Source organism: Heterocephalus glaber, unplaced genomic scaffold (assembly GCF_053883595.1).
Source record: "Heterocephalus glaber isolate CG9 unplaced genomic scaffold, H.glaber_assembly_v1.0 deba00001773, whole genome shotgun sequence".
NCBI lineage: Eukaryota > Metazoa > Chordata > Mammalia > Rodentia > Bathyergidae > Heterocephalus > Heterocephalus glaber.
This window is the reverse complement of record NW_028258463.1, coordinates 7372291-7385572: the sequence shown is the minus strand read 5'-3', so window position 1 is coordinate 7385572 and position 13282 is coordinate 7372291. Positions and strand designations below refer to the sequence as shown.

The 13282-nt window shown below is 40.6% G+C and overlaps 1 protein-coding gene across 2 annotated transcripts in view; it reads right to left on the bottom strand.

The window, feature by feature from the left end:
* The window catches only part of Znf652 (zinc finger protein 652), a 54837-nt gene that overhangs the window by 39901 nt on the left and 1654 nt on the right, over positions 1-13282 (bottom strand). The gene's annotated exons all lie outside the window — the stretch shown is intronic.

Below are 13282 nucleotides of genomic sequence, written 5' to 3'. Positions count from 1 at the left end.
TCTAGATGTAACATGTATCACCACAGTACTATTGTTTAGGTCCAAAAAAATACTATAGTTATAAATATCAAGTTATTTCATATGGATTCCATTTATAAATACGTATACTGCTGATAATATTTGTATTTTACTTGAGAAGATTAGTCAATAATTTTGCACAACACACACAAATCTCTCCTCTTACCAACGATTTATCTCAATGCTTTTAGGAGCTAGGAAAACTTAAAATACACTTAATATAAAACCCTGCAGAATGAGGGATAAGGAAGGCCGGGGATTTAGCTAAGTGGTTCCGGCACCTGCCTCATAAGCGAAAGGTCCCGAGTTCAATCCCTGGTACTAAAAAAAAAAGAGGGATAAGGAAACGAGAGACTCATCAAAGTCAAATGGCTCCTCTCAGGTCAGCAATGGGCCTAGGACCCACCTTCTGATCAAAAGGCTCAATGCTGGGTACAGTATACTGGTGCACACCCGTAATCCCTCAGGAAGCTGAACCAGGGAGATTCCAAATTCAAGGATAGTCTGAGCAATTTACCGAGACCTTGACTCAAAAAGGCTGGGATGTGGTTCGGGGCTCCCTGAGTTCAATCCCCACTAGCACAACATGCACGCATGCACGTATGCACGCACGCACATGCCAAAGAAGAGGAGAAAAGAAACAAAACAAAAATGTACATCCCCCAACACTTGCCTTTGAATGTTTATAGTGGCTCTCTTCATAATCATAAACAACTGGAACTAATCCAAATCCTTCAAATGCTGACTAAGGAACAGTTAGTGGTACACTCAGATAATGGAATATTACTTGATAATAAGGAGCAAGTTGCTGATACACAAAAAAGCTTGGAAAAAAATCTCAAAGGCATTATTCTGAGTGAAAGAAGACAGACTTTAAAGTTCACATATAAGCCAGGGGTGGTGGCACACACCTGTATTCCCAGCACTCTGGGAGGCTAAGGTAAAAGGATCACAAGTTCCAGCCTGGGGAACTTGGTGACTTAGCAAGACCCTGTCTCAAAATAAGAAAATTTAAAAAGGGCTAGGGATGTAGCCTAAGGTTCAATCTTGAGTAACACAAAATACATTTTCAAAAAAGAGCCGGGGATTTAGCTCAGTGGTTCCGCCGCCTGCCTCATAAGTGCAAGGTCCCGAGTTCAATCCCCAGTACCAAAAAAAAAAAAAATTTCAAAAGATAATCTTTACATACTATATAATCCTATTCCTGTAACATTCTTCAAAAGACAAAACCATAGTAGTATTGGGCCGGGGATTTAGCTCAGTGGTTTTGGTGCCTGCCTCGCAAGCGCAAGGTCCCAAGTTCGATCCCCAGTACCAAAAAACAAACAAACAAACACAACAACAACAACAAAACCATAGTAGTAGAAAACAGCTCAGGGGTGACAAGAGGAGGGGGGGGGGGGGTGCGTGATGGGTGGGACGAATTCTGAGGTGATGAAACCTTCCTGTGTCCTGATTGTGGTGGCTCAGGTCCTTGCCGGACCATTTATTTTTATTTTTAAATAATGTACACTAAAGGGGCAGGGATTTAGCTCAGTGGTTTGGTCGCCTGATGCGCAAGTGCAAGGACCTGAGTTCGATCCCCGGTACCCAAAAATAAATAAATAAATAAATAATTTACTCAATCTCTGGTTTCCTAAAGCCAGAAGTAAAGCTGGGAGTGGTGGTGCACATCTGCAATCTTAGCATTTGGGAGGCTGAGACAGGAGAAGCTCTGTGAGTTCAAGGCCAGCTTGGGGTATATAGTGAGCTCCTATCTCAAAAAAAAAAGGTCAGAAATATTTATAGAATTTTAAGTCTTTAATTTTTCAGTCAGTAAAATAACCTAATGACTTTTTTGGGGGAAGGTTAAAATAAGGGATCAAACTCAAGACCTTGTGCTTGTGAGGCAGGTAGGCACCACCGAGCCACATCCCCAGCTAAGAAATAATGACTCATCTTAAAAAGAACATATTCAGGGCCGGGGATGTGGTTCAGTGGTTTCACTGCCTGCTGTGCAAGCACAAGGACCTGAATTCGATCCCCGGTACGAAAACAAAAACAAAAACAAAAGAACACGTTCAAAGGGCCAGGAATGTAGTTCAGTGGTGCTGTGCCTGCCTAGCAAGCACAAGGTCCTCAGTTTGATCCCCTGTAACAACAACAACAACAAAAAGATAAAAGAACACATTCAACTTGGAAAATTAGCATAACCTGTTTGTCTCAGTTTTTCTGTCAGTAAAGTGGGGATAATAAGAATTTCTTTCTTTCTTTTTTTATTTTGGTACCAGGGATGGAACTCTGGTCCTTGCGCTTGCGCAGCAGGCTGTGAAACCACTGAGCTAAATCCCCAGCCCAGAATTTCTAATAAAAAAAATAAAAAAGAATTTCTAATACCTCACTGAGTGACGAGACAGTCCAATGGTAAAGGCTCTGTGGCATGTGCTAAATATATGCACAGACACAAACTGAATGCGCAACCCGGGCGGAGAAAGAAGACGGCTCCAGCCCAGGAGCCCAGGCATCTGCCCTTTGGAGGCTGCACCCAGGGTCTGTGCCCTGCAGTCCGGCAGAGCTGTGTAGGAAACAGCCGAGCCCTTAGCCCGCCCAAAGGCTCACGGCACAGGCCCTGCCGTATTCTGCTGCTGCAGGGCGCCACACACAGGATCACAGGGTCACCGTGTTCAGAGTTTAGAACATCTCTTTTTACATATTCATTAGTCCTCAGTTCTCCTACACAGTGAACAGCCATCTGCGTGCACTCACGTGTGTGTATGCATGTGCATATCATTTAGAAGACCTCAGCTTTAAATGGAGGCAAATGGGATCCAACCCTAACCTTTTCCAGATTTTCAGGTTTTTAAAGGACAACTCCTCTATATGGAATAAGGTCATAAATATAATGATTTTATCACTCCCTTCCACACCCTTTACTGGAGTGAGCAACTGTGTAGTGTCGACTTCAAAAAGATACTTTTCCTGCCAGGCATGGTGGCAGGGGTACATGTGTAACCCCTGCACTCAGGGGGCTCAGGCAAGAGAATCACCAGGAGTTCAAAGTCAGCCTGGGCTACAGAGTGAGCTCATTCTAGCCTAAAATTACAGACTAAGACCCTGTCTCAAAAAACAAAACAAAATAAAACTTTTCATTAAAGACTACATAGCACAGTGGTTTTTCAAACTGCCTGCCCCATGGTGGCACAAGCCTGTATCCCAGCACTCAGGAGGCTGAGGCAGGAGGATCACTGCAAGTCTGAGGCCAGCCTGGGCCACAGTGAACTCAAGGCCAGTATGAACTACACAGTGAGACCCTGTCTCAAAAAAAAACAAAAAACCCAAAAAACCGAATTGCCTGCTCCAATCCAATTTTTCTAAATGAAACAGAACTGACTAAGAACTAACAGCACCTGACAGACTGTAAGGTAAGCGCTGTGAGAGTGGGTGTGCATGTCAGCGAGCCCCTGTGGTGGGCACTGCTTCTCCCTGGGGACCAGGGCTCAGACACCTGAGAAGCACCGCTGGTTGGAAGCGATGCACAGCAGTCCTGGTCTGCAGCCATTCATGCTGCTGCACTGGACCTGTCTCTCAGAACTCGGTGCCCTGCTGCAGAGACGAGAGTCACCTGCAGGAAATTTAAAGTTAGCTTCCCACGCCAGGTGACAAAGGACCGAGCCGAGGCTGGAAGGCAGGACAAGCCATCTTCTGGATGCTTAGTGCAACATGATGAGCTGGCAAAGGTGCCCTGTGCTTTTTTCTTTACCACAACCTGATGGGAGGGAATTCACCACTGAAAAGTGAGTAGATCATTCCTTGTCTGCTATGCGTGTCATTTCTAACATTTAATTTTAATATTTTATCACTTGGCAATATTTTTAATTTACTATATAATATAAGATTTAGACTTTTTAAATTTAAAAAGAAAAACAATTTTTAAAAGAAATACATTTTATGTCCAAAAACCATTTTTTTTTAGTACAAAACAAGATCCACACTAGGATCACAAGATTTATGTGCTTTCTAAAAAATCAAGCCTTTGCTGTGTAATACACAAAAAGACTGTTTTTGAATGACCTTTTAGATAAAAGCTCTACTCCAAGATAATTTGGCTTTGCCCACTCACAAAGTATAAATAGGCTATTTTTAAATTGGGATAATTTGTCCACTAAAACACATACGTTCTAAAGTTTCATATTTAAAACTCTTATTATTATTTAAGAAATCACCACACCTATTTCTTCCACAAACTAGATAAGCTCACCGCATGTTCTCCACCTAATGCACCCGCTGGCAGCAGCGGCTCAGTCACCAGGGGCTCTGCCGCAGGGTTTCCCAGCCTGGGCACCGTGGACTGGAGAGACGGGATCACTCCTGGGAGGCAGGGGCCCTGTGGACCTGGGACACTTGGCTGTCAGATGCCAGAGCACATTCCTGCCCCTGGGCCTGACAACCAAAAGACCTCTCCAGACATGGCCAGTGTCCCCCAAGGCAAAGGCACCTGTGGCTGGGAAGCTCTGCTTCAGACAGACACTTTAATTACTATGTCCAGATTTGGGCAAGGCGGGGCAGTGTTGCTGCACCTGAAAGAAAACACTTATTCCAATGCACCTTTCCATAGGAACAGGGGTGACTCCGCAGTTGTTAAAGCACACAGCTACATACAATCACATTCCACTGTATTTGGTTGACAGCCCTACTAAATCCTAAAATATTCAAAGTTAACAATATTTTAAGTTTTTCATGTTGCTATTTGTTTAGAACCTTGGAGTTCCAAAAAATATTCAACTATATGGCAGGTTTCGTTTTTGTTTTTTTCTGGTACTGGGGATCAAACTCAGGACCTTGAGCTTGTGAGGCAGGCACGGCACCACTGAGCTAAATCCCTGGCCGAATATATGGCAATTTTAAAAAATTATATAAAATATTTTAATTACCAATGCAGGATTATGATTTCAATATTATAAATTGAGACAATAAAAGAAATATTTAGCAATGCGAAAAGGCATTTTTCAGGGGTTTTTTTTGGTACAGGGATCGAACTTGGGAACTTGCGCTTGCGAGGCAGGCGGGGGAACCACTGAGCTAAAGCCCCAGCCCTCAGGTTTTGGTTTTTGTTTTTGTTTTTTTTGAGCTGAGGTCTTGCTATGCTACCCAGGCTAGTTTCAAAACTTTTGGGTTCAAGGGACCCTCTTGTCTCAGCCTACTTAGTAGCTGGGACTACAGGCATGCATCACCATACCCAGCTCAGGTGCTGTAATATTTTAAAGATATTTTCCATTATATTAACCCCTCTTTATTTAAGGATAAAAGAATATAAGTTTGCTCTTAGGTTGACTTGGGAATTCTCAATATTGAGGCTAAGGCATTTAGAATATATGCAAAAGTAGTCTGAAATTATTTTGTACCATAATATTTCAATACTTAATTTAAAACAGGACATTAGAAGTGTACATTCCTGTTAATACTAGCTATTTGGAAGGGTAAGTTAGGAGAACTGCAAGTCCCTGTCTCAAAAAAAATTTAAAAAGGGTTGAGGATGTAGCTCAGTGGTAGAGTACCCTTGGGTTTGATTCTCAATACCACACCACCAAAAAAAAAAACATTACAATTTTCCTATGGATCAGTTAAAGGATGGATACATTTTAAATTTAAAGATTTAATAAGAGACTGGGCATTGTGGCACATGCCTATAATCCCAGCACTTGGGAGGCTAAGGCAGGAGGACCACCTTGAGTCCAAGGCCAGACGGGGCTACATAGTGAGTTCAAGACCAGCCTGGATTACACAGCGAAACCCTGTCTCAAAAAACCAAATAATAAAAACAAAGACTTAATAAGTATACATTCAGTCAGTCAAAACTGTAAGTGTAAACTTATTCTGGATCATGTGATTTCGGCAGACACGAGCAAAAGTACCGATTAAATATCAATCAAAGAGATTATGAAAGAGAGGACAGTTCTAGGGAAAATAACAAAGCACAAGTTCCAAATGGATTAGCTAGCAAAGAGCAATGAGAAAGTAGAGTTTAAAAGAATCTACCTCAGGGCCGGGGATTTAGCCCAGTGGTTCTGCCACCTGCCGCGCAAGCAGAAGGATCCGACTTCAATCCCCGGTACCAAATAAGTAAATAAATAATAAAAATAAGAAGAATTTTTTTTTAAAAAAAGAATTTACCTCAAAATCTAGTCAATATAATCAGATAGCTAAATTTGAAAAAGATAAAGTCAGCCAAAAAAACTAATATGCCAAAGAAATTTGTACCATTTTACTAAAGCACTGCTAATAAATAGCATATTTTAATCATAACATTCTGATGCAGAAATACCTGCTTCTAAGATTATTTGTAGAGATTACAGAAAGCTTATCTCAAATTTGTTTCAGTTGTAGGTCCCTTTGTCACAAATTGAGTTTTAGGCTTTCCATGGGTATGTTTACATACAGTATATCTCTTAGTGTGACAATTTAAGTTTCTTTACCTAAAGGTAATTCTCTGATCCTTCTCAGCCTTTTGGCTATCAAGTGTGGTAATTCTCTGAAAACATTGTTGCTTCATTGTATTATGGTGTATGCAAATTCCTGGGCCCATCCTATCTTGCTGTTTGGCAGAAAGTTAATTTGCACATTAAATGCTTGGATCATTTCATCAAAAAAAAAAAAAAGTAAGTGTAAAAAGAATATACAGAGAACACAGCAGCATTATTTGCCATAGCCCCAAGACAGAAATAACTCAAATTTCCATCAATGACAGAGTGGACAGATAAATGCTAACACAGGATACAATGGACTTTTACCAGGTTTACAGCAAACTAAAAATACTGGTTGTTTATATGTGAGACAAATTATCACTACACTCAACAACGTGGATGCAGCTCCTAAACACAGCACAGAGCTAATGAAGGCAGACACAAACAAGTGCCCACTGCATTCTGCTTACAGGAAGTTCCAGGAGGCCGGGGATGTAGTTCAGTGGCAGAGCACAAGGTGAGGCCCTGGATTCAATCCCCAGCACCACAAAACAAACAAAAACCAAAAAACAAGAGAAGTTCCAAAAACAATGCAGAACTACTCTATGGTGATAGAACTCAAGACAGTGAAGACCTTCAGGACAGCAGTAACTGGAAAAGGACACGAAGGTTCTGGGACTTCAATATCCTGTTTCTCAGCTAGGCAGAGTGGAACATGCCCACAGCACCAGCCACTGGGGAGGCTGAGGCAGGAAGATCAATGGAGCCCAGGAATTCGAGACCAGCCTGGGTAATATACTGAGATTTAAAAAAAAGTCTTTTTTTGTTGTTGTTGTTAAATTATTTTACTGGTACATTTTAGGTATACAACATAATTACCTTTCTCATTGGGAATTGTACCTTTACATAATGCATCTTGGTTCTTATTTTTAAAAATCTGTCTTATTCTAGGTGCTGAGTACCGAGATAATTCACACAACTGATTACATGGAAAAAATTCACTGATGCATACACCATGATTTTTCTACTTTTCTATGTGTACTTTGATAAAAATTTTACTTTGAAAACAAGTATACTGTTGGGCATGGTACCACACACCTGTAATTCCAGCACTCAGGAGGCTGAGGCAGAAGGATCACTGTGAGTTCGAGGCCACCCTGGGCTACACAATAAGTTCAAGGCCAGCCTGGAACACATAGAGAGACCTTGTCTCAAACACCAAAAGAAAGAAAGCAAACAAGTACACAGTGAGGCATGTGCCTCCAACCAGGTTCCCTTCTCCTGATTTAATTTCCAAGGGAGACCACAGTATTAGATTTTCAAAGAAACAAATGAGCACCTTACAGTTTCATGGTACACTGTATAGGAAAATGGTCAAATATATCTATTTTCCAATAATACAAATAGTGTCATACTCTGCACACTGTTCTATACTTTTAAAATAAATGGTCTAATTTGGAGATTTTTCCATAGCAATATAGAGAACTCCCGTTATCTTGTAGCTCTGTCGTATTTATTCTATTGTACAAACATACACTAAGTTACTTAATTTTACACTGATAGACTTTAAAGTTGTTTCTCTACTTTTGCTGAGTTCATTTTAATTTAAATGACTTTTAGTGCTACAAATAGAATTGTGAAGGGCCGGGGTTGTAGAATGCTTGCCTAGAATGTACAAGGTCCTGGGTTTGATCCCAAGCACTGAAGGAGGAAAAAAAAAGAAAAATGAGGGGCTCTTTACAATGAAGACCTTTCAGACAAGATAAGGTCAAACTGCAGTTCTAACAATGTACAATACAGGAAAATGCCCTTGCTGTTCTGGTCAATTGTAAGAGCCACACACACAGATTTATCCAATGGACAGCACATACAATCTCCCTTCCAACAACAACAGCAACAACCCAGTTTACCATGTTTCAATGTTCAAAGCCATTGATACTAAAGCTATTAAAATGATACACTCAAAAAGGGTGAAAAACATTCAAAAGAGCCTAGCTATAAGCTTTCCCATTTTGTAGGTCACATATCATAAGTAAAAAAAAAGTTATAGTCCATTGAATCCCAAAGAATCTAAATTCTAAAGTTGAAAAGTATACATGTTAAAAATTATATTTTTCACTAGCATTAAAGACCAAATATCACCCGACATTGTATCTTTGTTGTTTTGTTTTGTTTTTTGAAAGAGGGTGTCACTATGTATTTTAGGCTGGTCTTGAAATCACTATGTGGCCTAGTCTGGCCTCAAACTCATGACGGTTCTCCTGCCTCAGCCTCCCAAGTGCTGGGATTACATGTGCACGCCACAACACCCAGCTGTATATCTTTGTTTGACTCCCAGATGCCATATGCACAGTAAAGATCAAGAAACAAGTGTATGGAGCCATCATTCTTTTCCATTTCTCTTCTATCCCAACAGTACCTTCTCACTACACTCATCAGTTTATCAAGAAACTGACAAAAGCAACCAGCCATCTGCTAGGCCATTAACTTTTATGAAACAAGAAAGAAAAAAAAAAGTTAAAAGAGCTCTCCCAAAGAAAAAGTTTCCTCAGCAAAACGTGTTATAATTAAAGGGAAAATAATGTAATTCAATCACCTGAATTTTGCTTAGCCATTCTGGGCTTGCATGGTGCTAGTGCAGTTATTATACACTGTGGTGGCCAAGATTAAGTTTTCAAGTGTACTGCAAAATCTAAAGTGAGTTAAAGACTATTATTTGCCAATCCCTCTTTATCAGCAATCCAACACTAGTGACTAGACCACTGATAGACAAGCCCCTAGGTAGCTCAGTAATAAAATAAAATAAGGATTAGCACATTCCCTTGAGGTAAACTCTAATGTATTTCTAATGTGTCCGCCTTATCTGTAAAGTCTCTAGGTAACTCATATAGGCTCACAGACTTGTCACAGGGCTTTCCTGCAAAAACAACAATTTAAATGTATAGCAACCAAAGAAATTCTATTTTAAAAGTTGTATGTACCTGGCCTTAATTGAATCTACTTTTCAAAGTAATGTCGTAAACCATATTTTAAAAAGGAAAAGACATGTTTTCATAGAACTGCCTTTTTGGCTAAAAACAAGGCCACACAAGCAATCTGTGGGCCCAAAGCACAGTGGATAAAGCTTCACAGGTAAAAGGATCTTACCTTTCTTTCCTTCCCCACCAATGCAAAAATGCACAAGGCACTCAAATCTATAGTCCTAATAATCTATAATCAAAATCTCAGAAGAGCAATAGAAATTCTATAAGAAAAAATGTTCATAAGAATTTTAAAATCAAACATAACTGCTACATAAACAAACAGATTAACTAAAATAAGCAAGCAACTGATGTCTCCACTGTTTCCACCAAGAACTTTATGGCTTGTATTAACCATGAAAATTTACACAAGGCTTTGCATGTGATTCAACTCTGGACACAGAACTCATTGAAACACGTTAATGTCCTAAAACACCCCTTTCTCCCACCACATAAGCTCTGAATAAGATTAAAACAAGCACAGCCTGTGAACATTGTAGAATTTGGAGCTAGGTTTTGTCTTATTATTAAGTTCAACCAGCCATGGAGTAACTAACAAATATGAATCCCAATAAGCACCTGCCCCATAGGACTTAGGTAGGTCTCAGTCAAATATTTGCCTTTTTCCATCCCAAATCTGTGCAAATGAAAGAATGCCAGATCACAGCGCCAGACCTCTCAAGTTTGTCATAAGCCAAAATGATCTGTACTTTCACTCTGACATGTCCTGTATCCCACCATTTATGACTTCGCAATATGAATGTGTATAGGAACTGGGCCAGGAGCATGCATTATTATCTCTAATCCATATAACAAATCTCACTCTGCTGATGAGGAAACTGAAGCTGGAGGGGTCAAAGCAACTTGTCCAATGCCAAAAAGCCAATAAATGGAGGAGCTAGAATTTAAGCCTAGTTTTTTCTGGCTCCAAAGAATCATCTCCCATGAGCTAAAGTCACTAACCACAACAGCAGTTTGCCTCTATCAAAGTCAATTCACATTGTAATTGCCTGAAATGCCAACAACAGCTGAGAAAACCATCATACCCCCAACAGCAACACAAGACCTGCAACTGCCAGTGAGGAGATGCAGGTACCACCCACCTCCAAAGGCGATGGTTCCAAATACAAAACAATCCACTTTTTTTTTTTTTTCCTTTTGCTAGTTCTCATCTGACTTTTTAGAACAAGGGAAATGAAACTCAACAGTATAATCACATTTTCAGTAAAATTATTTAAAACCCTTGAGAAAAGGGTGACTTTTTAAACAGTTCACATTATATTGTATTTCTTCCATAGGCTTCAGATTTGAAAATAAAATCACATCAGCAGCACTACTAATCAACTCCCCCCAACCCCAATGCAGACTTGAGTCTTTTCTTACTATACTACAGGCTTACTTCCCGTACTCGGAGCAGAAATGGAAGCAGCTCTGAGCACTAGGAACCAGAGCTCCACACCGCAGCTGCAGGGAGTAGGTGCCGCTTCCCCTGAGCAGGAGCCAGGTCTGAAACCTCCTCAGGGAAGGGTGGCTGGAGAGGGATGGAAGAAAATGGAGCAAGCTGTTCTATTAATGAGGGTGCACTGCTGGCACCACTACTCCTTGGGTGGCTCACTCATATGCAAGTATTCCCCAGCTTCCAAGCTCTGAAGCTGGGGGTGGGGGAATGCTGCTCTCACAGCCTTGTGTGTTATGTGATCAGCTGCCCCAAGGTGTGTGGGTATTTAACTAGGTTTGTGACCTGGTGCAGAGAGGTTCTGCAAAAACCAAGAAGCACACCATCCCGAGATTTTAATGCTTTGGCCTTAATACTACAAGGACAAAGAAAAGTAACATATTTGCAACTTTTAAATGGTTTGGGTTTAGGACAGGCGAATAATTTCCAATAGTAAAACTTCAGGTGTGACATGAACAAAAAAATATAACCTGTAATATAAGCCACTTCAAGCTTATTATTGGGTAATAAAGATGTGATATATGCAACCTCAGCATGCTTTAAAATTTCATAGGTATACTGCATAATTATTAAAATAAGTACTCTTCTGCAGATGTGTGGAACAAGTTCTATGCAAGATTTCAAGCCTCCTTTGCCTTCCAAAATGCTAGTTAAGACCATGAATTCCTTAGCTCTCAGAACCCCATAAAATGCAAACAAGTGAAGGCCTCAATGGATTTCTTTTTTTGGTACCGGGAATCGAACTCGGGTCCTTGTGCTTGTGAGGCAGGCAGCGGAAGCACTGAGCTAAATCCCCAGCCTGGATTCTTTAAATGAAAAATACTGTACAAACTGTAAGCTCCTAGAGAGCTCGGCTGTGTTTATTTAATAACTGCCCAATCACAACACTATCACAAGTTGGAATGTCTCTTGAAACATCATCAAAAAACAAAAGCTGAGGGCAGAGTGAATAAAAATAACTGACATTTATCATCTGCTTATTGACAGAATGGTGCAAAGTTCATCCCTATTTCTAGATTCTAAATGTGGAGACCAGATTCTCTAAGTACAATAAAAATCCAAATATTTCAATATGGACGATTTTCTCTTTTTTGTTTTGTTTCGTTTTTTGGTATGCAGATCGAACTCAAGACCTTGTGCTTGTGAGGCAGGTGTGGCACCACTGAGCTAAATCCCTGGCCCTGTTTTGTTGTTTTTCAGACAGGGTCTCAGTTTGTAGTTCAGGCTGGCCTCGAACTCCCAGTGACCCTCCTGCCTCAGCCTCCCGAGTGCTGGGATTACAGTCACGCACCACCACACCCGGCTCAATATGGATGATTTTGAGGACACCATCACCTTGTGCTTTTGAGGCAGGTGGTGGAACCACTGAGCTAAATCCCCGGCCCCAAAGACACCATCACTTTTCAGTTTTTGTTTTTTGGTGGGTTTTTTTGGTACCAGGGATAAACTTGGGTCCTTCCGCTTGCGAGGCAGGCGGCAGAACCACTGAGCTAAATCCCTGGCCCCACCATCACTCTTAATAAAGTCAAAATCACATTTTTTCTTTTTCTTTTTTTTTTTTTTTTTTGGTACCGGGGATTGAACTCCGGTCCTTGTGCTTTCGAGACAGGCGGCGGAACCACTGAGCTAAATCCCTAGCCTCACATTTGACAAAAGTTTTAAAAAGCCTCATCATGGAGCAGGTGTTCTACCATTCCAATAACAAAGCTTTCGTTTAAGAGATCAGATCAACTTCAACCAACATATAAAGATTCCACACAGACATTAAAAAACAGAGCACAGACTTGGCTGTTTAAATTTGCTACATTGCTACATTTAGTGTATAGTGCCAGGAACAAAGTATCAATCGGCCAAATTTAAACATGATTTTGACTCTACTTTTAAAGTTTTCTGAAAGACTCTTACATTCCATTTCTTTTAACAAGAACACAGGACAATGATTTCTTATAAATACCAAATCTACTGCAATCAAAGAACAAGAACACAAGGATATATACATAAGCTACACTGGTGTTTATTCCTCAGGGTCAAAGTAACTGTAATCCTTAAGAAAGCCAAAACAGAACAACACACAAAACTCAAGTTCCTTTCACTTTTGGCTAACAGATTCTTTTAACCTGAGGTGCCAGGACCAGCTTCAATATGACTACAGCTGCATACGAAATTATGTGTCTATTTCACTAAGGGGGCCCTGTAGGAAGGGTTAGGAACCACAGACGGGAACATTTCCAGAACCACTAAAACTCAGCAGGGAGCATTTTCAACAAATTACACTAAAGGTAGTACCTATGTGAACACATGTGCAAGCTGGCTGCCAGCTCATACACTCCCGGGGCAGCCACCGCACG